General features: G+C 38.9%; 1 long non-coding RNA gene across 1 annotated transcript; it reads left to right on the top strand.

The window, feature by feature from the left end:
* The first annotated feature begins 12,130 nt into the window (after window positions 1–12,130).
* On the top strand, window positions 12,131–21,823 carry LOC120093849 (uncharacterized). The gene is made up of 3 exons (XR_005487601.2): window positions 12,131–12,230; window positions 18,217–18,437; window positions 18,560–21,823. It is a non-coding gene; the product is annotated as an uncharacterized LOC120093849 (long non-coding RNA).
* The last annotated feature ends 291 nt before the right edge of the window (window positions 21,824–22,114 follow it).

Below are 22,114 nucleotides of genomic sequence, written 5' to 3'. Positions count from 1 at the left end.
TTAAAATCACCTCTCTAAACCTCTAGACAGATTCACAGAGAGAAACACACACATGTGTGCACATACACACCCATGCATGCACACACAGGCAGAGGGGAGGTAAGGAGGGGGGAGGAGGAGGGGGAAAGGGAGGGGGAGGGAAGAGAGAAAACACACAGGTCTACAAGAGGATCCTTCCGAAATGCAGACAGTAAAATGGATTCTTGTGACCAAGGAATAAATGGACTTTTCTGATATGTTCATTTGGACGAATCCTTATTATCTGCTGAGGCGTTTAGTTAAAACTTGGAGAAAGCACGAAAAACAAGAAGGAGGAATCACTGGGCACTGAACAGGTGAACCTGGGATGCTGCTGGCTGCTTTCAGTGGTTTAAAGACTGGACAGCACTGAGCTACCATGCACTGTAATCCGCGTATGTTTGCGTATAGAGGAAAGGAAATACCTAAGCCTGATGCTTACATTTTCTAAAGCTAAGTTTTGTTTTTCAAAAAGAGATATGTATATGAATGCACACGTTTAACCATTTTTACATCATGTTTGCATGCCTCCATGTGGGAGACACACACACACACACACACACACACACACACACACACACACACACGGGGTAGTGGGGAGAGTTGGGGCCCTCACCCATTGCCCCACCAATTATTGATAAGATGGGGTTTAGACAGTGCCATGCCCATTACCAAGAAATATATAGCCAATAAAAATATTAACAGTTAATGCACATAGTTAAAATTGTTTATGTCCTAAAACAGGAATTATTTCCATACGGAGGCTTTTTCATTCACCCACACTCTTACAAACTGGAAAAAATCTTTCACTCCTTAAAATAGGACAGCAGGACAACATGGCTGCAAAGTCACAGGCTTTAGCATTTGACTCTTCTTCTTAATATAACACAGCATTAATAATTCAAGATCTTGTAATCTTGCGATGTTATTAACCTCTGGAAGCCAGAGGCTTTCATGCCTTTTGTGATTATTTAGTTGTTCTTGCCATGGTTTTGCAGAAAATTATTGATTATAGAAGGTTCCTAATCAGATACATTCTACCCATCTCAATCATATTAATCCCAACCTACAGAATAAGCTCGATGTCTTTAAGAAGGCATTACATGATGAGGTGTGTTAGCGAGGGACATGGACCTGGCTTTCATTCATCCATCCAGTCACTCATATATCATGGGATTCCTCTAGAGCAGTGGTTCTCGACCTTCCTAATGCTGCAACCCTTTAATACAGTCTCTTGCATTGTGGTGACCCCCAACCACAAAATTATTTGTGTTGCTACTCATAACTGTAATCTTGCTACTGCTTAATCTTAATGTAAACATTTTTGGTGATAGAGGTTTGTCAAAGGGGTTGTGACCCACAGGTTGAGAACGAAGTGACAGGCGCTGGCATTCATAGCTACACTGAGGAGAATGCAGACATTTCATCCTGGTTCCTCTACTCATCTCTCACTACTGAATACACCTGAGTCATCAGAGGAGAGGATGGTGACTCTTGCAGGTATATGGAGTTCAACCCTCTACAGGAGTCGGATGTTGGTAACTCGGGAGGGCATTGTTCTCAATTCTTAGTGGCCCAGAAATGTTGAAGTTGGACACGGGCGAAGCTGCCTTTAGGTTTACCCCTCAGAAGATATCCTACTCGTTTTGTGTTTGCAATGTTTTCGTTTTAGGCTGTAAAAAAAAAAGAGAGAAACAAAGTTTATAGTTTCCGGTTTTCAAAAATCTCATTTCCTCACTAGACCTGAACTGCTTCTTCCTGCTTTAGTTTGTGTGTTTCCCTTCCTTGGGAAACTGCTGCTTTTTACAGCCGATTTTCAAACAGTCAAACTAGAGGTTCTTCAACTGGCTTCTTTCCAGCCGTTTGGGGAGAGATTCAGAGAAATATCATCCTTAAGTGCCCACCCTAAAGTGTTTGTGTTTCAGTTGTCTACTCTGCAGCCTTAAAAATACATGTGACTAGGGCCAGGGAGATGGCTCAGCGGGTAAGCTTGCTACCAAACCTGACAACCTTAGTTCCATTCCCTGGACCCACAAAGTAAGAGGAGAGAACTGACCTCACTATTTGTCTTCTGACCTCCAAAGTTAAGCAGAAATACCCACAGTCATATATACCAACCGAATAGATAGTTTGTTAGAAAAGAGTACGTTTACTTCCATATACACACATGTACACGTCCACTCGCTCCAACAGACCATGCTAGGGTTTGGCTCACACACTGAGCATCAAACAAAAGACAACTGTAATCGGAAGTAGTTGTGGAGGACCTCCACCTTCTCAGAGGAGGGGAGGACCCATGTGATAGGGGATTAGGAGGAGACGGGCTGCCATTGGGATGAAAAGTAGATAAATAAATTAATGAAAAAGGTGGTCTTTCCTAAAATATATTTTTCAGTTAGCACACTAAGCATAGGCTTAGGCTTACCTATGGCATTGTCATACATGCTTGTGGTCAGATACTCTCTCGTACATGCTTCTCTCCTCCTTCCCCTACATGTCTAGTCCCTCCCTTCAGACAGTCCCCATTCTGTTCTATATTGAAATCTATGTACCACTTATGAGAGAAACACGGGATATTTTTGTTTCCATTTGATTATTTTCTTCCTCTCTCCCATCCTCTGAGGTCTTTTCCTCCCCCAGAACAAAGTACTTCTGCTTTCAGACCATATAATTTAAATGTAAATATTTAGATTTAAAATTCTGACATATTCAAATGTTTAAATATATTCAAATATATTTATTATCTTATTATTTTAAATTATTGAATATATTTAGATAATTATGTACCCTGCATTTAAATATATTGAATCCAGATTCTACACATGAGAGAAAACATGTGATACCTATCTTTCTGTGTCTGGCCTATTTTACTTAGCCTGATCTTCTCCAGTGGCATTCATTTTTCTGAAATCATCATAATGATTGTTTACGGGTAAATAAAAGTCACTCTGTGCATGTATGTTCCTCTGTGTGTATGTCCCTGTGTGTGTGTGTGTCTGTCTGAGTATATGTACATGTGTGTATGTCTCTCTGTGTGTTTATGTGTGTGTATTTCTATGTATGTGTCTGTGTGTGTGTGTTTCTGTGTGTTCCTGAGTGTGTGTATGTGTATGTCTCTGTGTCTGTTTATACACATATGTGTGTGTATTTGCATGCGTGTCTGGATGTGTATGTGTGTGTGTTCCTTGTGTGTGTTCCAGTGCATTCCTGTATGTTCCTGTGTGTTCCTGTGTGTTCCTGTGTTTTCCTGTGTGTATGTATGTGAATGTGTGTGTATATGTGTATGTGTGCATATGTCTTTGTGTGTTAAATGTGTGTGTATTTGTATGTATGTCTGGGTGTATATGTGTGTGTCTTCCTGTGTGTGTGTATGTGTGTGTATTGTGTGCATGTGTGTGTCTCTGTATGCATGTATGTGTGTGTATTTGTGTGTGTGTGTGTTTGTGTGTCCCATTTTCATTATCCATTCATCCCAGCTAGGATCATTCCAGAACTTCATTGTTGAAAATAATGTTGCCATAATCACCAATGTGCAAAGAATCTTTTGGGTCAGTGAGTTCTTGGACAGCCAGGGATACGCAGAGAAAGCCTGCACTGCAAACAAATAAACACACACCAGCATTGAAACATAGAGAGCTGGAGAAATGGCTCAGCAGTTGAGATCACTGACTACTCTTCCAGAGGTCCTGAGTTCAATTCCCAGCAACCACATGGTGGCTCACAACCATCTGTAATGGGATCCGATGCCCTCTTCCGGAATGTCTGAGGATAGCTATAGTGTACTCATATACATAAAATAAATACATCTTTTAAAAAACATAGTGTCTCTTCACAGGGATAGAACACTCACTAAGACAGAATGAAAAGACTTCAGTTTTCTGCCCATTCTTTAATTACATGACAAAATATCAGTCACCATTTATTCATATTATTTTATAATATTTGTATCATGAATTTATATAAATATTTGATTTATATTTTAAACATATTAAAACTATATATTAAAATCATTTAATCAATATAAAAAGTTCTGGTTTTTTGAATCAGTTAAGTGGTATGTATTTTATCTATACATTATTGAATTACTTAAGTAGTATGTGTTTTATTTATACAGTATCATTTCTTTCTTCTGAAAGCTTTATATGATATAATGCCTTCCCTCCCCGCTGCCATGTTAATGACTTATCTCTCTATATAAAGCCAATCATAACAGGACAACATGCAGGGTACTGAAACTAAAGTAAATACTGCATATTATTTTCACCCACACAGCAGGGATCTCTGATTAAACACTAGATTTGACAGCATAACCCTGCACCACCACCTGCTGATGGAAAATGAAAATTCAACTTAGTGTATGAATACTCTAGAAATGAGTGCTCAAAGCTAGATGTTAAAATCATTGTGTGGATCAATGCCACAGTCACCTTGACTGCTCAGATTTTAAGTCTTAAATAATCTATTTTCTGAGCATGCGTGCTGATTTTACAGTCACGCCGCTGAAGCAGAAGAGCCAATGAGAAGGAAGTGAGGAAATCCAGAAGTGCTGATGAATTTTTCACTTGAGAACTGTGCTGTCCCTTAAAGCGAAGAGGCCTGTCTCTCTGCTGCAATATCCCTATACAAATACAACACTTACAATAAAAGCAGAGAACATAGAGGGAAATTAATACTGTTTACAACCTAGTCTAGTAATGTATACTAGTGAAGAACTATCCACGTTTCTCAAGCTATATATACATATATACATATACATATATACATTTCTTGTGCATATAGTCACCCCTAGTAAATGCTTTTGATGGAATGCAGACAGAAAATAGGGACATCTCAGTTGCGGTTTTAATTCCAAGCATCCCACTGGCTAGCCCTGCCATCAGCCCAATCACTTCTCTGAATTTCAGGCTATATGTTTTCTAAGTCAAAACATCTGCATGGGCCTTGTAAGGTTTTATGAGCCACTGAAACAGCAGGTGTGAAAACACTCTGTGTAGACATTAGGCATTGGAAAGTGTGACTTCTCCAGCTATATTAGGGTGTTTTCTTTTTAATTCACAATTTTACATGTAAGAAAACCAATCATCCTAAATGGTGTCATGCATATATTCTGGGATGTGTGCCTTTCCACCGGAGAATGCTACCATTCCATCCCTGGTAGATACCAGGGGATGTGTTCTGAAAGAAAGGTAACTCACCTACTCCCAGTAGGAAAAAGAAAAAGGAGGGCTGGAGAGATGGCTCAGTGGTTAAGAGCACTGACTGCTCTTCCAGAGGTCCTGAGTTCAAATCCCAGCAACCACATGGTGGCTCACAACCATCTGTAATGAGATCTGATGCCCTCTTCTGGTGTGTCTGAACAGCTACAGTGTACTTATATATAATAAATAAATAAAAATCTTTAAAAAAAAGAAAAAAAAAGAAAAAGGAGACATAAAGCAGGCTGGGTAGGGAAGGGGGCATATGTTTCTGGAGCTGTGGAGAGAAGGCGAGTGTGAAACCTAAGCTGCTTCTATTTTTTCTAAGTGGACATTTATTAGAATTCGTGTTTTGGCATTGTGATTAAGTTCACTGGTGTGGGTTCATGTATGTCCCTACTTCAGAGTCTGTCAGATGATCATTATATACCCTGGTTGGCTTAATAGAAAACCATCACTCAAATCCCACGTTTGAAGAGTTCAGACAAAAATCACAGAATGAACTGAAGTCAGGGAGATCACAAGACAGAAAGAAACCATATCTTTGAAATACATGGAAGAGTACAACTTCAGTCAGACACAGAGTGCATCCCACAAGTCCTTAGTAGAGAACTAAGTTTTGATCTGTGGAAGGTGGAGAAATCCAGAAAGCAGATTCTCTCTCATTAACATGATTTTAAAGGACAGGCTTTTATCTCTTTTTTTTTTCTATTGAAACTCACACACCCCACTGAAAAGAGTAATTTTCAAAATTTCATAAAAGAATTTTAGTTCTAAAAGGCATATGTATGCTTACTAGTATTGAGAGGAAAACTGTTAGAGCCAGCTCACCAACAACTGTAAGTCTTCAGTAAAAGTTGAAGTGAGAAAAATCAAATACACCTATATCATGGACCTCCTTGGTATTACGTAAAATGACACAGTGAGTGGATAAGATATTATACAGATGTTTGGATTGACAATGAGCTATACAAATGCATGAGGAGAGCTCAAAACTTTAGCAAGACGGAAAATACAACACTTAAAGTAAAAGCAGAGAGGATAGAAAGAAATTAATACTTTTACAACCTAGTATAGTAAATGTGTGTGTGTGTGTGTGAAGAATTATCAATATGTTGTAAGTCAAAAAAAAGGTATGAGAAGCAGGGTGACTATACATCTTCATAATAGATCTTAATGAAATAGTTATTAAATCTAAATGGAGAAAAAAGGTGAATATTATATTGGAGCCAATTTAGGGATAGCACCTTACCCAGTGGACAAAGTGAATCCCAGAGTCTAACATTACCATGAAAGGCACATGATTCCTGCTGTATTCCTAAGAGAGTAAAAGCAACTTGGAGAGGAAAGGTCTTATCATATTTGTTAGTTAGAGCCCATCTTCAAGGAAACCAGGACAGAAACTCAGGCCAGAAACAAACCATGAGGCAGGAACCGAGGGAGGGAACATGGAGGAACATTGCTTACTGTCGTTACAATACCAGCTAGCTAAGGCAGCTTTTTACTACAGCACAGACATACCTATCTCAGAGTGGTAATGCTCACAGTGGGCTGGCCCACTTACAGCAATCAGCAATCAAGAAAATGCCCCACAGAACACAGATGGAGGGGAAAGGAGCTGCATTTTACAGATCAATGGAACTCCTCAACTAATGTGTCATAAAATTAGTAATATAAATGTGGTTATACATTGAATAAGTATTATTTAAATGAGAATGGAAATAATGTGGGAGTTTAGGAAAGACTATGTATTTAACAGATGTATTTTTTTTGTACTATAATCTCCATGAAGATAGAAGCAAAGTATTTGAGGGCCATTATTCAGATAATTCAGTATCGTGTCTGACACACAGGAAATGCTTCATAACCAATATATATATATATATATATATATATATATGCCACATTATATATACCACATTATATATACATATATATATATATGTATCAGATGATACATAATGTGTAGAATTAGCAACATTTTCCATAAACATTTGCACATATATACCTCCTTGTATATGAATGCTCTTCCATAATCAAAAAATTGAAACACTGTAGGATCTCCTACAGTCCCTCATGTGTTTCTAATCTATCTATCTATCTATCTATCTGTCTGTCTGTCTGTCTCCTCTGCCCACCTTGATCCTTTCTCTCCCTTTATCAGATAATTTCTTTATGCAATAAAAATGCAGAGATTCATGACAGCTCATGATGTTGAGAATAAGGGACTGCTCCATGTTTGGTCTTGAGCGTTACATATGCATCACCTCCTCTAAGGCCTGAGGAACCCCCTGAAAGAGAAATCAGATAGAATGTAAGATTCAGATGATAGGAGAGAAAACTGTGAAATCCTATATTCTAGGCCTGGTACTACCTCCTTTATAGGCATGAGATTACAGTCGCCTGCACTTGGCTTGCACAAGACTGGGCTGTCAAGTGTTGTATATAGATGGGGACCAGGTGTGGAGATGCCATGGACCTTATCCTGCCACGGAGAAGTATGGGCTACTGATGGATTCTAGCACAGGAAATTGTCTTTGTCTTTGGCTGTGTAACCACTCTTAAGCCCTCCATGCACCAGTAGGTGTCCATGTTCACGCAGTGGATCCCAGCTAAATGTGGTGGGTCACAAAGCAAATCAAAATGATATAAATGTGGGAAAGGAACCTGAAGTGGGGAGGATAGGGGAGTACTGAGGGTGGGAGACAGAGATAAGAAAGGGGGTGATTCAGAATATCTTATACACCTGTTTAAAATTGATAAATAATAAATGTTTAAAAGTTGATATTTCTCAGTCCTTAGAGCAGTAAAATTTACTTTGGTACTAAAAGTAATTAAATGGTGTGTTATTTCTGTCTTTCTAATTGAAATGCCTTCTGATCCTTTTCTTTTCCCACCCTCTACTTTAATATTAAATAAGATGAATCAGACTAGCCATCTGTGTTGGAGGTTAGTCTGGCGATGCTGTGTATTCAAATGCTAATGCTGGCCTCCAAGATCTAGTTGCCACCAGACAAGCAAGATCCTCATGTACACCGTGAATCTGTTCACCAATTTACATTTAATTGGTAAATAGAAACTAGAGTCTGTGATTGGGTAGTAGAGAGAGAAAGGCAGGACTTGATGATTGAGTAAGTGGTTTCCAGAAAGACCAGGGGAAGATGGAGAGAGGAAGAGGTCACCCTGCGAGTACGTGGACCCTGAGGACCAGCTGATGGAGTAAGAATAACCTGGTCAAGAATCAAACAGCAACTGACAAGGGACATGTGGCTGAGATGTCAGGCACAATAGCTCGCTATCTGCCCCATCTAAGCTTACAGCTTGTAAATAAAACACCATGATCTTGTGACTTTGATTTTATATCTTTTATACAGGCTAGTTAGAACAAATAATTCATTTTCACATGTTTCTTTTTTTTTTTAATTCCTGGGTAAAGCATTCACTCTTTTGTCTTTAAATATTATCGTAGGTACATGTTCTTATGCATGCCTTCTACCTGCTAATATATGTATCTCGCACTCTGATTTTGCCAGCAGATATCGCCAGAAATCAACAGTAGATTTAATTACATGCATTACTTGAAATGTCCGTTTGCTTTACTAGCCTAATTTGTAATATGATGCCTTAAACCGATTTTTATATATTAAACCAGTCTACATTTCTAAGATAAATTTAGTCATGATAAATTAGCAAAATTGAAAACACACGTAAACCACAGCCATAGCACAAAAGAACACCATATAGCAATAACTTCAATAGACATACGTGAACGTTCTTCACCACATTTTAACAAATTTAATCCAGCAGAAGCTCAAGAGCAATAGGCACCAAGGGTCCAGAACGAACCTAAGAATGGACATGGATAATTATGTTTGTGTGTTATGAGTAGCTCTCAGATTGATTCACTTTCTACATTGGAGTCATCATAAAACATGGTCATTACTCGTTTTGGTGAAATTTCTTAGTCTTCATTGGCATTTGTTTTTCTAAGACTGGTAATTGAAAGTTATTGGCAAGTATTTCTGTATTTTGGAACACGTTCTTGCTGGGGGCCATAAAGAGGCACGACGAATAGGTTTACTCATGGAATGCAGCCCACTGGTTAGCCCAATCATGATGGGTGTGCCTTGGAGAGGCAGAGTGACAAAGACCATGTGTCCTGAGGAGCTCTCGATGTTGGGGAGTGTAGCCCTGCTCGCTGTTCTCCCATTGCTCCCAACCTGAGTTGTATGAAAACACTCAGGGGGCTTCCCCTCCTCACTGGGAAGTGTCTCAGGCACTCACCATAATAGTGCTAGGTCTTTTTAAGCATTGCTGCTGGAGCAAATTAATGATTCAATCACCACCCCTGGAGGGAAAAAAAATTAGAAATGTAGCTTGTCAGCAGTGACTGCCACCCTCGGAAAGAATTTGGAGTCAGAGATTGTTAGTAAATTAAGATGTTTTTCTTACTGCCTCTGTGGTAGAAAAGTCTTAGAGGACAATTCGAAGTTCAGAAAGACACGCTCTTAATAGTTTAGCTAAGGATTTTTTTTAGGTCAGGGAACAACAATGGCAGCCCAAGCAGCACTAGCTGACATGCCTCTCTTGCTAAAGCTCGGATGGTGATCAAGATGATGATTGATCTCTTGAAACCATTTTCTCCTCAACTTTCTAATATAATTTAATGAAAAATTGTTAAAGAGTAGATGTCCAACCTGAGCATTTAAAGTAGAAATTTCTGATTGTTTTTATATAAATGTTTATATTTATGACTCTTTTAAGATGTTTGTTGTCCTCTGAGAGACACCACCCAGCAGCTGGCTCAGACAGATACAGACACCCATTGTCAAACAGCAGACAGAGCTTGAGGACTCTTACAGAAGAAGAGGAGGAAGGATTATAGGCCCCAAGGGGATAGGAACCCCACAGGAAGACCAACAGTGTCAACTAACCTGGACCCTTGGTGCTCTCAGAGTCTGAACTACCAACCAAAGAACATGCTGGCCCTAGGCTTCCCCACACATATATAGCAGATATACACCCTGGTCTTCATATGGGTCCTGAACCACTGGAATAGTGGCTATCCCAAAAACCATTGCCCGAATGTGGGATCTGTTCTTCTAGCTGAGCTGCCTTGTCTGGCCTCAGTGGAAGAAGAGCCTAGCTTTGCAAATACTTGAAGTGTCAGGGCAGGGTGATACTCAAGGGCGCCCCACCTGCTCAGAGGAAAAGGGGGACAGGGGAAGGATTTTGTAGGGATAACAAGGAGGGGGACAGTAAGCGGGATGTAAGACAGTAAGTAAAATAAATAATAGTAATAATAAAAGGAAAAAGAAAAAGGAACCCAGAAGTTTCAACTCAACATCCATGTAGACAAAACAGCAAGTCATAGGAGGTGATTACATTATCGAAATAAAATACATAGTCTTCTCTAAGGAAACTTTAACCTCTGAAAAACCTAATGAAGGTGATACCATGAGACCAGAGGCGAGGTGTGGGGGGAGGCGGCAGAGTACCCCTGAACTCATCCACAATGGCATAACCGACAGGAATCCCAGTGAGGATCCAGTATTGATGATGTAGCAGAAACCAGAGGCCTCAAACCAGACCAATGACTCGTTGCAGTGAACTTTTTTTTTTTATTAACTTGAGTATTTCTTATATACATTTCGAGTGCTATTCCCTTTTGCAACTAAAGAAGTGTGAGCAAAAGGGTGTTCTGTGGGACACACTGTGACACTCCACAGCTTGCGCAAAGAGGTTTTTTTCTTTCTTGGGGGTTGGGGGGGTGTGGGTTGTAAGGCCAAGGGAGTACAAAGGGATGTGGATGGGTGGGGTTGACCTTCATGATGTGAAATTCACAAAGAACCAATTATACGTTAAATAAAAAATGTAAAACCAGATTTTTATAAATTTATTCTTTAGAATAGATAATAAAGGAATTGGTCCTTTCTTTGTAACCTGCAGCCTGCCAGTAAGGGAAGCTGGCTGAGAAAATTACTTTGCTTACTTACATTTTGTTAATCTAGAGCAAGTTGCTCTGCTACAAATACGTGTGGGTTCTTGGAAGTAATATGATCTTTTTACCTGTGATATGCAAAATTATTTATGTAAAGGTATTGAGAAAGATACTGGCTTTTTGCAATCATTTGCTAGAAGGAAAATCACATTGTAAATTTTATATTGCTTGAAAGATTTTGCTAGGATACATTAGCTATGGGAGAAAACAAAGTTATTGGAGCTTTGCTCCATTCATTCAATGTATGTATGTGTATGTATGTAAAGTGGTTGGAGCTTTGCTCCATTCACCATATGTCAAATGTGTGTGTGTGTGTGTGTGTGTTGTGTGTGTGTATGTATGTGTCTGTGTCTGTCTGTATCTATGTCTGTGTATCTGTGTGTGTCTGTGTGTATCTGTGTGTCTGTGTGTGTGTGTATGTGTCTGTGTGTATCTGTGTGTATTTGTGTGTGTGTGTCTGTGTGTGTATGTGTATGTGTCTGTCTGTGTCTGTCTCTGTGTGTCTGTGTGTGTCTGTGTATGTCTGTGTGTGTGTGTGTCGTGTGTGTGTGTCTGTGTAGTCTGTGTGTCTCTGTGTGTGTGTTCCCCTCACCCTTCTTTTCAGTCTCAGAGAGTATTTTGGTGGCCCGAGGAAGCTTCTCCCTTGCCTCAAAGAGTCATGCTTTGTTTCCTCAAAGAATAGCCTGCTGAGTGATCAACTGCAGACTCTTCAAGTCACCTCAGTTTACCCTGGATATCAAAGCCTTTCTCTGACAAGTTCTAATGCAACATTGTCACGTACCTCCACTAGTCACAAGAGTGTTTTAAATTCAGAGGTTTACAAATTCTCCATGATGAAGTAACGTTTGTAATTCAATTTCCTGTAGTCTGTATACTTAGATACAATGTGATGTCCCTGATAGACATCCTGCTGCTTGGGGACCGCCTTGGCAAAAATCAGGAGCACTCAAGTGCAGATTGAGCACTCCCATACATGCAGCAGCCGCCCATGAAGTCACTGGATAACAATTTCCTATGTAAGTAATAAATTGCTTTTTCTGCTGTATGTTGTGGGCATCTGCTTCTAATAGTTCAGATTGCACGGTGCTTGGGTGATAGAACATTCTGATTTAAGCTGATGTTATTGAATGAATGTTTATATTCTCACAAATTTATGCATTGAAATCCTAAGCCCAATATCATGATGTTGGAGGTGGGGGCTTTGGGACATGATTAAGTCATAATAATGGAACACCGATGAATGGGATTCAAGGTCTTATAGAAAGAGAGGTGGGGGACTGCATACTTATAGGGTAAGCCTTCACTCTCCACTATGTATAAATGAAAGGATGGGTGTCTGTAACGAAAGGGTGACCTTAGCCACATTGTTGATTAGCCAACATCTTGATCTTTTTTGGCCTGCAGAATAGTGGCAATTTTTTTCATTTTTAAGATGGTAGCATTAACCTATTAGGACACAGGATTCTGAAAAATACTTTTATGAGTTAACACTTAGTTCATCTAAACACTGGATTACACAATGAAAATGAACTCAATGGGAAACACAAAGACATCCTTCCTTGCCTTTTAGGACAGAACACTTCAAACATGACTTTCATTTTAAAATATGAATCAGTTTTTAAATCATCATAATTCCATTAATTACACTGACACACTGAGCAAGTGTATTTTTAGTATCAGAGGTGTGATTAAAATGTTCCATTAGCTAACAGATACAACAGCTTGTATTGCTTATCTCTTTAGCATGTGTAAACTGTGGCACCACTCTGGGCATCGGAGACACCCCTGTGACATACATACCTGTATGTATGTGATATTAAATGGCATGAAGAAAACCAAAGCAGAAGCTTAGAAGCAGATTGAGGAGTTGCTCTTCAAATTTATACGTAAAAAAAAAAATACCTACTTACAGAATAGGTAACATATTTAATAAGGTGACAATTGAAGAATCCTCTAATAAAACAATGAGTGAGATTACCTGTGAGAAGGTCATTCTAGGAATAGATAACAGCATGTGTCAAAATCTCATAGCAACCATATGCTAGATAATGTTTTAAAAAAATGGCCAATGTACTTGAGAAGACTAGGAATTAGACTGAGAGAATTTTAGGGATGAGTTTCAGAAAACAGTAATCCCACTTTCAGTTACTTTAAGTTCTGAAATCAAAGTAAGTGACTCTCATCAGAACCTTTTCAAGAACACCTTATGAATTTGAAATGTCTCTCATATGATATCATCTAATGTCAAATAAAAATTTGAGTTGTAATTCCAGGAGGGATGTTTGCTGGTTTTAGTCCCAATTTTGCTTTCCCGGTTTTTAATGTCTCTGTGGATACTTCTGTCTGGTAAAATCAGTTCCAAGTACAGCTAAGAAAACTCAACTACCTCCTCTTTCCAGAGTTCAACCATAAAATTTCTTAAGTACTCTTATATTTCATCTGCCCACTATGCTCTCAAAGTTATAACGTGGAATAAAGAAATAGGCTCCATTTTTTCATGATACAGACCAGAGTTGTGCTGAGAAAGTTTTCTGGGTTCCAGTTAAGTATTGTTAGCTGTATTTGTCACTGAATGAAGGAACACAAGTTGTGTGTAATCCTGACACCTTATTATATATAAAGCCTTCCCAGGAGGAAACACTGATAAGAATAAAGATGTGCTCTATAACATATTGTTGGATTGGCTCTGTTTGTGAGAGCTATTATAGTACTGTGTATGTAAAAATGAAGCAAGCTTCACAGAGACCACATGGTTTGGCTGTCAGAGTGTTGTCGACTTACAAAGCAAACACCAAAATGATGCAAATATTTATAAACACAATTTTGACAAAACCGAGTATTTTTTTCCAGAGTGGTGAATTAGGTTTCTTCTACTCTATTAGATATTTCGGAGCTGTGTGTGAGATTCCATTTATGCAGATTTCCTATCCTATGTTGTAAATGCCTGCCTTAAGTTCAATTCCATGCTGAGTCATATGGACCTTTCTTCTCTTCCAAATTAGAGGGATGAGACTATCTGTGTCCTAGTTATGGGTTCAAAAGCATATAGGGAAAAGCAAGAACTTAAAGAAGCAATAATTATGATTAGGGAATCAAGTCAAAATTCCATTCAGAGGTAATGGCAGCAAAATGAACAGGCTGGTAAGATGAATACCTTAGTGGCTAGAGCAAATTCCAGTACTGGATTTTTGCATGAAGAAGTCCTATCTTCTGACACTCTTCCCATGTTCACATTCTTAGGAAAAGGCTTATTAGAAGTACATTAGGAATGAAAATCAGTCAGCAACAACAATGAGGTAATATGAAATTCTAGTAGTGAGTCTTAATCCAAACAACACATGAGTTAGGTCTGCCATGGAAATGGACAGATTCTCTTAAGACTTCCCTCAGCTATTGCCTTAAGATTCACGGCAGGAATAATTTGTTCTGCTGTGATCCCATGGGATAAGAGTCCACAAAAATCTTAGGAACTCCTTGCCTGTGGGTTGCCAAAATGTCTAGGGAATATTTATATTAATGAGTGAGTGAAAGGGCCCTGGGCCAGTAAGATGGCTCAGTGGGGAAAAGTATTTATACAACAAGCCTAACAATCTGAACTGACGTCACTGTAGAAGGAGAGAAGCAATTCCTGGACTTTGTCCTGTGACCTTTATGCATGTTCAATACCACCCCCAACCCCCCCACACACACATACCACCACCTTCTTCTTCTTCTTCTTCTTCTTCTTCTTCTTCTTCTTCTTCTTCTTCTTCTTCTTCTTCTTCTTCTTCTTCTTCTTCTTCTTCTTCTTCTTCTTCTTCTTCATGATCCTCATCATAATAATCAAACTTTACTTTAAAAAAATGAGAACAGAATTTCTTTTGAATGCTCATCATCTACCACTCCCATTGGCAAAAGTGAATGTTTAAATTAGACCATTCAAAAGATATATGTAATACTGAAAAATACATCAGTTTATACTTAAGTGTAAGTTAACCACATGGGACAGATTCACAGTTTAAAACCCTGTCATTTAGAAGCAACTTCTTGCTTACAAGTTTTTAGTTATAGATTTACAGCTAAACTTATAAACTCTGAAATTTTTAATTAAAAATCAATTCTTGGTACTGGGTACTGACTATTTCAGGGCTGGGCCATGGCAGTAACTTGCACTATTGACCTATGTGCTCCTCTCTGCACTTCCTGTACAATTTATAAAATGAAAGCCTTGTATACATGGTTAATAAATATTTTCAAATGAGTTTAAAAAAGAAGTGGCATAGACTCATGAAGCTTAACACATAAAATTTAAAAGAAAATAATATCAACATGATCTCCAAATGAATGTAATTGTCAGGCTTCGCTAACTCAGAACAAGAAATCAAGTGTACAGAATACCATGCCAACTCTTTACCCCTAGACTCACATAGCCTGTTGTGTTTCCTTGTGTGAAACTTATTTTAGCTTCTGCACATGCAAGAACTTTCTCTGACTTCTTACTACAGATAGTTGAGGTCTTCATGGAATTCATGGACCCAAGAGATCAAACATTCCTTCCACATTATAGAATATTTCTATCACCATATATAACTCAGTGTCAACTTCTGCAAGATACATCCATTTCCCAATAAGTACTAACGTTGGAAACATTCATAGATGAAGATATTTCTCATCATTGGATGGCAAAAGCCACAAACAGTTGAGATGTGTGTTAAAAATATTACTATTTAACAGAGTTAGAATGAGCATCAATCATTACTTTCTGGCTTGAGTACTGAGAAATATCATATTTCTTTTTGATGTTTAAAAAGGACTAATTTTTAAAACAGATTATCTCTCATAGTACTGGGCTCTTCTTATTAAAGTGGAGGCAACATCAAAAATGCTGCTTCATTTTTTAATAACTCCTGTGTCATTGCTGCTAGTTCCCTTATCCATAGCTTCTCCCAATAGTTTCCAACTGCTTCACTAGGCTTATTTTAAATACATATGAATGTATCCATTCCATGTGTCCATGTGTCCATGTGCCCTGTTATTGTATTTCTCAGTATTTCTAAATGTTCTAGACTCCTATGTCTTACCCCATTGTTGTTGTTAGATGGTCTAGACCAGCCTCAAACTTGCTATCCTCCAGTCTCAGTTCCCAGAGTACTATGAATGTTACAGCTGAGGGACACTATGCTCAGCTCTTCTTCTTAGGATTTTATCAAACCTTTAAATTGTCATGTAAATGATTTCCATAAATTGTACTAAAAATCTGAGTTAAGTGTTTGTGGACAATAAAATATTTTCAAGAGATGCCTCAATTTAATAAAAAAAATCATTTAACTAATAAAGGTGTAGAAGACAATGAGCATGGTAATACGGCCAGGGGAAGGAGTAAGAATGCTTGCTGTGCAAGCCTTTGAACCTAAGTTTGAATCTCCGGAATCCATATAAAATGTCAAGTGTGTCTATGTGTACCTGCATCCTCAGGGCTGTAGGAGGCACAGTTGGGGGAGTTGCAACTTGCTGGCTGGCAGCCTGCCACTCGGTTAAGTGAGAGACTCAGCCTCAAATATAAAAAGAAGGTGATGAAGAGAAGGTACCCAGTATACTCCTCTGACCTCTGTATTGGAGGCATAAGCTAGAGAGGGGAAAGGGGGGTTGAGGGAGAGGGAGAGGGAGAGGGAGAGGGAGAGGGAGAGGGAGAGGGAGAGGGAGAGGGAGAGGGAGAGGGAGAGGGAGAGGGAGAGGGAGAGGGAGAGGGAGAGGGAGAGGGAGAGGGAGAGAGAAGAAATCCTGGGGTCCTCTGCCCTGGTAGATTTCTTATTCTATGAGGTCTTCAGAAACAGATTCTACTTCTTGACACCCTCACAGAGGAAGGTCACTGGTTTATTTTATGCAGAATTTATTTGTTGATCAAAGAATCACCTGAGCCTCCACATCACGATTCTTCCAATGTTAAGATCCAGACAAGTTTTGGAGGTATGATCTGGCTTTATGCAGGGTATGATCATTGCTAACATTTGAAAATTGTAATAGTTCTATCATATAGGTGCATAATTGATTTTTCTTCTAATTTAATGAGAAAGGAAATATTTCCTTTTCTAGTATTCTGGGTGTGTAAATGGAGAGCCAGACCAAGGTACACTTTTTTTACAGCATAGCAAATATGAATTTCGAGTCAGAATCTGTCTCTTCATCAGCGTCTCCTTCTGTACTTTCTAACTATCCCAGAAGAAATGACCTGCAAGAAAGTCACATAGGCCCTCTCTATACCAAGTAGCAGCTACCCCCAATATTGGAATTTCTGGGTCCTCATTAAATTCCACTGTATTCAAAGCAAGTGTAAAAGTATAATAATATTTGGACTTTTGGAAAAATTGAAGGGACTTAAATGAATTTCTTTTCAAATAAAAAAAGAAATAGAAAATAGTCTTGGAAGTTATCCTAAAGGCGAGGTTGGAAAACAAAGTTGATCTAATTAGGAAAGTGTGAAGAAAATATCCAAATGCAAAACATCTTCCTTGTAATGGTCTGGAGGTAAACAAAGAAAATCTGTCTTGGTGGCCTGAAATGAGAACATCAGAATTGTACAAAAGTTGTCACCAACATATTCACTCATAGAGCAGACGGTGGCCTAGGTTGGCTTGGGAAGGAGCTAGACTGGGGAACAGACCCCAAAGATGGGGTATGCTGCAGAAGGGTGATCAGGGATGAGTTAACAGCTGGAGTGGGCGAGAGAATTGCTACAGACACAGCTGAGAAGGCAAAGCAAAAGCTCTGACCCCGAGTGTGGGCCCTGCTCTGTGCTATCCCGCAATAGATTCCTCAACTGTGTTGTCTCCTCTCCTTTTCTCCACATCGTGATGCACAGGTCTCCATTGGCCCCGTGCAGGATGAAGAAGTATATGGTTAAAGTTAGCGATTTAAACAGGTAATGGTGGTGGTCACTAGAAAGACATATATTATATCACCTACATTAACAGACTTGTAGACTTAGAACGTTAAGTGTTTCTATTGATTTATTTCTAATTTTAGCGACATGGAAAAACCCCAGCTCTCCAGACAGAAGCGTCACATAGCGTGAGTAACAGAATTGGGATTCTGTGCTATGTCGATCGGCGTCCACTCGTCTCTACTGTCTTCAGGACACCCCTCACACCATTGGGTTCATCTTGCATCCAAATGATGAGTCTCCTTATCACTAGCATAAAGTCTGCAAGGTAGCTCTGGGCCTTTTTATCTTCTGCAAAAGCTAAGTAAGTGCGTAAAAAGTATGGCACCTAAACATCCCTCTTAAAAACAATGCTCAATGCTCGTAGAAGTAAAAGTCAAGTAAGTGGCCACCACAAAGCCTTTGACTCCCAAATCACATCTTCAGGTTTGACTGCTGCTGCTCCCATGAGATTCTCAGTGGCAACTGGACCTACAGCATTTGACTAAGGGAGAGAAATTCCCGTTCTCCTTTGTCTCGGCTCTGAGTCTCAGGAGGCTGCAATCCACAGGCGTAAATTTGTCTGTAAGATGGTCAAACACAGACATGTGCTTGTGTTCTTGAATTAATAAACTCATGCATGACATTGAAAGAAATTTAGCATTTTCTCCATTGTTTCTAAAGCCATTGTCTTATATAAAAAAAAATCAAGTCGATGCTCTAATTTGATCATTAATTTATGTAAAAGCACTTTAGGGAACCTCTGACTATGAAACACTCTTCCTGCGTCAGACCCTCAGGGTTGAGATTATATGCTTGAACCAGAATTTTGGGCAAAACCATTAAAATAGTTCCTCAAAATATGTAATTTTATCTTCAACTAACTTGATATATTTCCTAATTTAAATCGGATCTTGGGATAAATGGGTCTTTTGATCTACTTAGAAAGAGAAAATAATTTTCTGATTAGTTATTTTGATAAAGCTGTTCTCAAAATAACCTTAAACAAAATTTTTACTTTAAAATACACTCTAGAGATCATCCAATTTAAAAAGAAAGAAAAAAAAACCTCAGAGCTTGGCATATGTTTAGAAACACTAATTGTAGACTTGGGTTTCTCACTGTTCCTTGAGAAGCAATAGAACGGTCTTTTCTCTGAGAAACTGAAATAATGATGCTAACAGCCCACAGTCGCAGTAAGAAACTGGAATCAGAAAAAAGTGAGAAGGAATTCCAGGGTGAGCGCCAACATACCAAGATAAAATGCAAAGAGTGATTGATCGAGGCTCCTCACCTTCCACAGATGAGTTTTTCAGTTCTGCATGGAAACAGCTGGCGAGGGAATCCCGCTTACAGAAAGCTAGAGTTTGCCACGTGTAAAGGTTGGTGAGAGGAGAAATTACATAACCTTAATGGCAGTTCTTTTTGAATGTTTACTCTTAAGTCTCATTCCTAAGCAACTAACACTGGGGACACTGCTGTCTGTTGCTAAAACGAAGAGGGTTCCAGTAAACGACGGTAAAATCTCAGACCATTAATGTTCATGGAGATGATGCTCCTGGGAATTCAGATACAGACTTGACCTTCTAAGTAGCAACAGTTAAAGTCTTTGCAGGTGTGTGGCAACAACTGAAGGCCGTTTTCATGTCACTGCTACAGAGAAGTCCACCTGTAGAGCCACTGACTTACTGAAAATAGCCCCAACCCATTATGAGCCTAATAAGTTTCATCTCTTATAGCCTATATTCATCTTCTTGAAAATTAGTGTGGAGAGGGTCGAAAAGATTGTGATTTTAAAGGGTATTTTAAAGGGTTCTTTTGGTGGAATGGTCAGGCCAATGGCAAGGGCAAAAGAGAGGAACCTCGATGATGTTCATTTCTCAGCCGAGCTCTGGTTTCAACAAGTTGAAGTCACATGTTACGGGAATGAAGAGTAAGATAGAGTGAACTTTACTTGTCAGTATTAATCCTGAGAAATATCCTGAGTAATGTTCAGACTAATAATAGTTCATCCTGTTGTCATGAGTTTTGCAATGAGGAAGAGGTTGGGCCCAACTTGAAAACCAAGTTACCATGGTGATCTGCATCCAGTGGACAGGCACGGGAGGAAGATACCAGAGGGTTGAAAGTATCTGGATGGAACCAGAGTAAGAACAAATGGGGTAGCTTACTAAACCAGTACAACAGATTTCTTGCTGACAGCAATCCAAAGTCACCCAATGTGGAATCCCATCAGATATGCGTGCTGACCGCATATTAAGGGTGGAAAAATCCTTGGTAAAATTGGGCATATAAAGATGAAGCCTCAGAAGCCAAGGTTTTGTTGAGAAAGACATATAGATGAGAGTTTGATCAAAGAGATCATGTATCGGGGCTGGAGAGATGGCTCAGTGGTTAAGAGCACCGACTGCTCTTCCAGAGGTCCTGAGTTCAAATCCCAGCAACCACATGGTGGCTCACAACCATCTGTAATGGGATCGGATGCCCTCTTCTGGTGTGTCTGAAGACAGCGACAGTGTACTCACATATATAAAATAAATAAAAATAAATCTTTAAAAAAAACTATCTTTAAAAAAAAGAGATCATGTATCAACATCCCTCAAAAGTGTATAATTATATATTTACTACATTCATAAAGCAGAAGTCATTCATCTTATAGACAACATGTAAGATTTTTATATTCATACATCATTATTTTATATCATAAAATAATATATTTCAGTGCCCCAAATTCTAGATTTTTCTTGGGGTAGAGGGTAGGACCTATCTTCATATTCCACCTAAATGAGCAATGAACAAGACGATTTCAGTCCTAGATCAGGCAGGAAAATCTAGGCAAGTCGTTTCTTTTATCTACAACTGTCTTTCCCGGAGTTTGCTATGGTCCTCATAGTCACAAAGTTTGCCACACTCTATCCTTGGGGTCACCTTTCTCATGTGTTTTGCTGGAGTACATTAAAGCCATCATCTGCCTCCTGACTGATCAGGGGCTACGTAATCCTCATGGTATGATGACTAACCTCCAGGCAGGCTCCAACTTACACATGAGCTTATTATAACAAAAGTCATTAAAAGCAGGGTTGGTGCTTTAAGACGTAATATGCTTGTCCAACTCATAAACAAGGGTAACTTCTCAGGCTCTGGCTGCAGCTTATCTGCAATTGTCTTCAGCCTTTTCGTCCAAGGAAAGAAAGTGACATAAAACTTGGGCTCATACTTGCACATACTTTCCAGTGCAGGGGAGGACTCCATATAAGGCTGACTTGAAATTAGGCACTTTTATTACTAAGAGGAATAACAGAAGAAGAAATCGTCTACATTAAATTCAAATCCAGTCAGCAAAAGTTAGAATGGAATGTTGAAACCTTTGCAAGCTTTTACTCCCTCTGTGCTGGCTTTGGGTTCTGCACAACTCTTTCTCCCTCAGTTTAGGGACCTATAGTTTAATGTGAATTGAAAGCTGCATCACTATTAACACTCTTTGACACAGATGTATCAATAATAAATGGCACCTTTGTTGTCGGGATAGGTGGGTGATTGGAATTTGTCTTATTATATTTTAAATTTATTTTTTGATTTGCAATTAGCACTCAGACGTTTCTGTTTTCTGTGCTTCACTGGTTTTTAGACTGTAAGCCGCAGGCATAAATACCTTTTAGGTTTCATCTCTCCTTTCCCTTAGAAGTGCTTCTTTTAGCTTAGTTGTACGTAGGGGCATGCGAGAACAAAACAAATATAAAACACACATGTACATGCTCATACACACACACACACACACACACACACACACACACACAAGTCAGAATGACTAGTTAAAATTGAAATTTAGAAAAAAAATGTATGTCCTAAATACAACATAAACACAGTACATATTACATATCTGAAATTTAAAGTTAATTGCAGATCTTATGCCTTAATGTGCTTCAGCTAGAATACATTGGGCAGCTGTAATATATACTTAACACACTTCTATGAAATAAATTTTACAGCTTGAGACCCATT

The sequence above is a fragment of the Rattus norvegicus genome, chromosome 7 (assembly GCF_036323735.1).
Source record: "Rattus norvegicus strain BN/NHsdMcwi chromosome 7, GRCr8, whole genome shotgun sequence".
NCBI classification, from domain to species: Eukaryota; Metazoa; Chordata; class Mammalia; order Rodentia; family Muridae; genus Rattus; species Rattus norvegicus.
The sequence above is the reverse complement of the archived record's forward strand: the minus strand, read 5'-3'. Positions and strand labels throughout refer to the sequence as shown.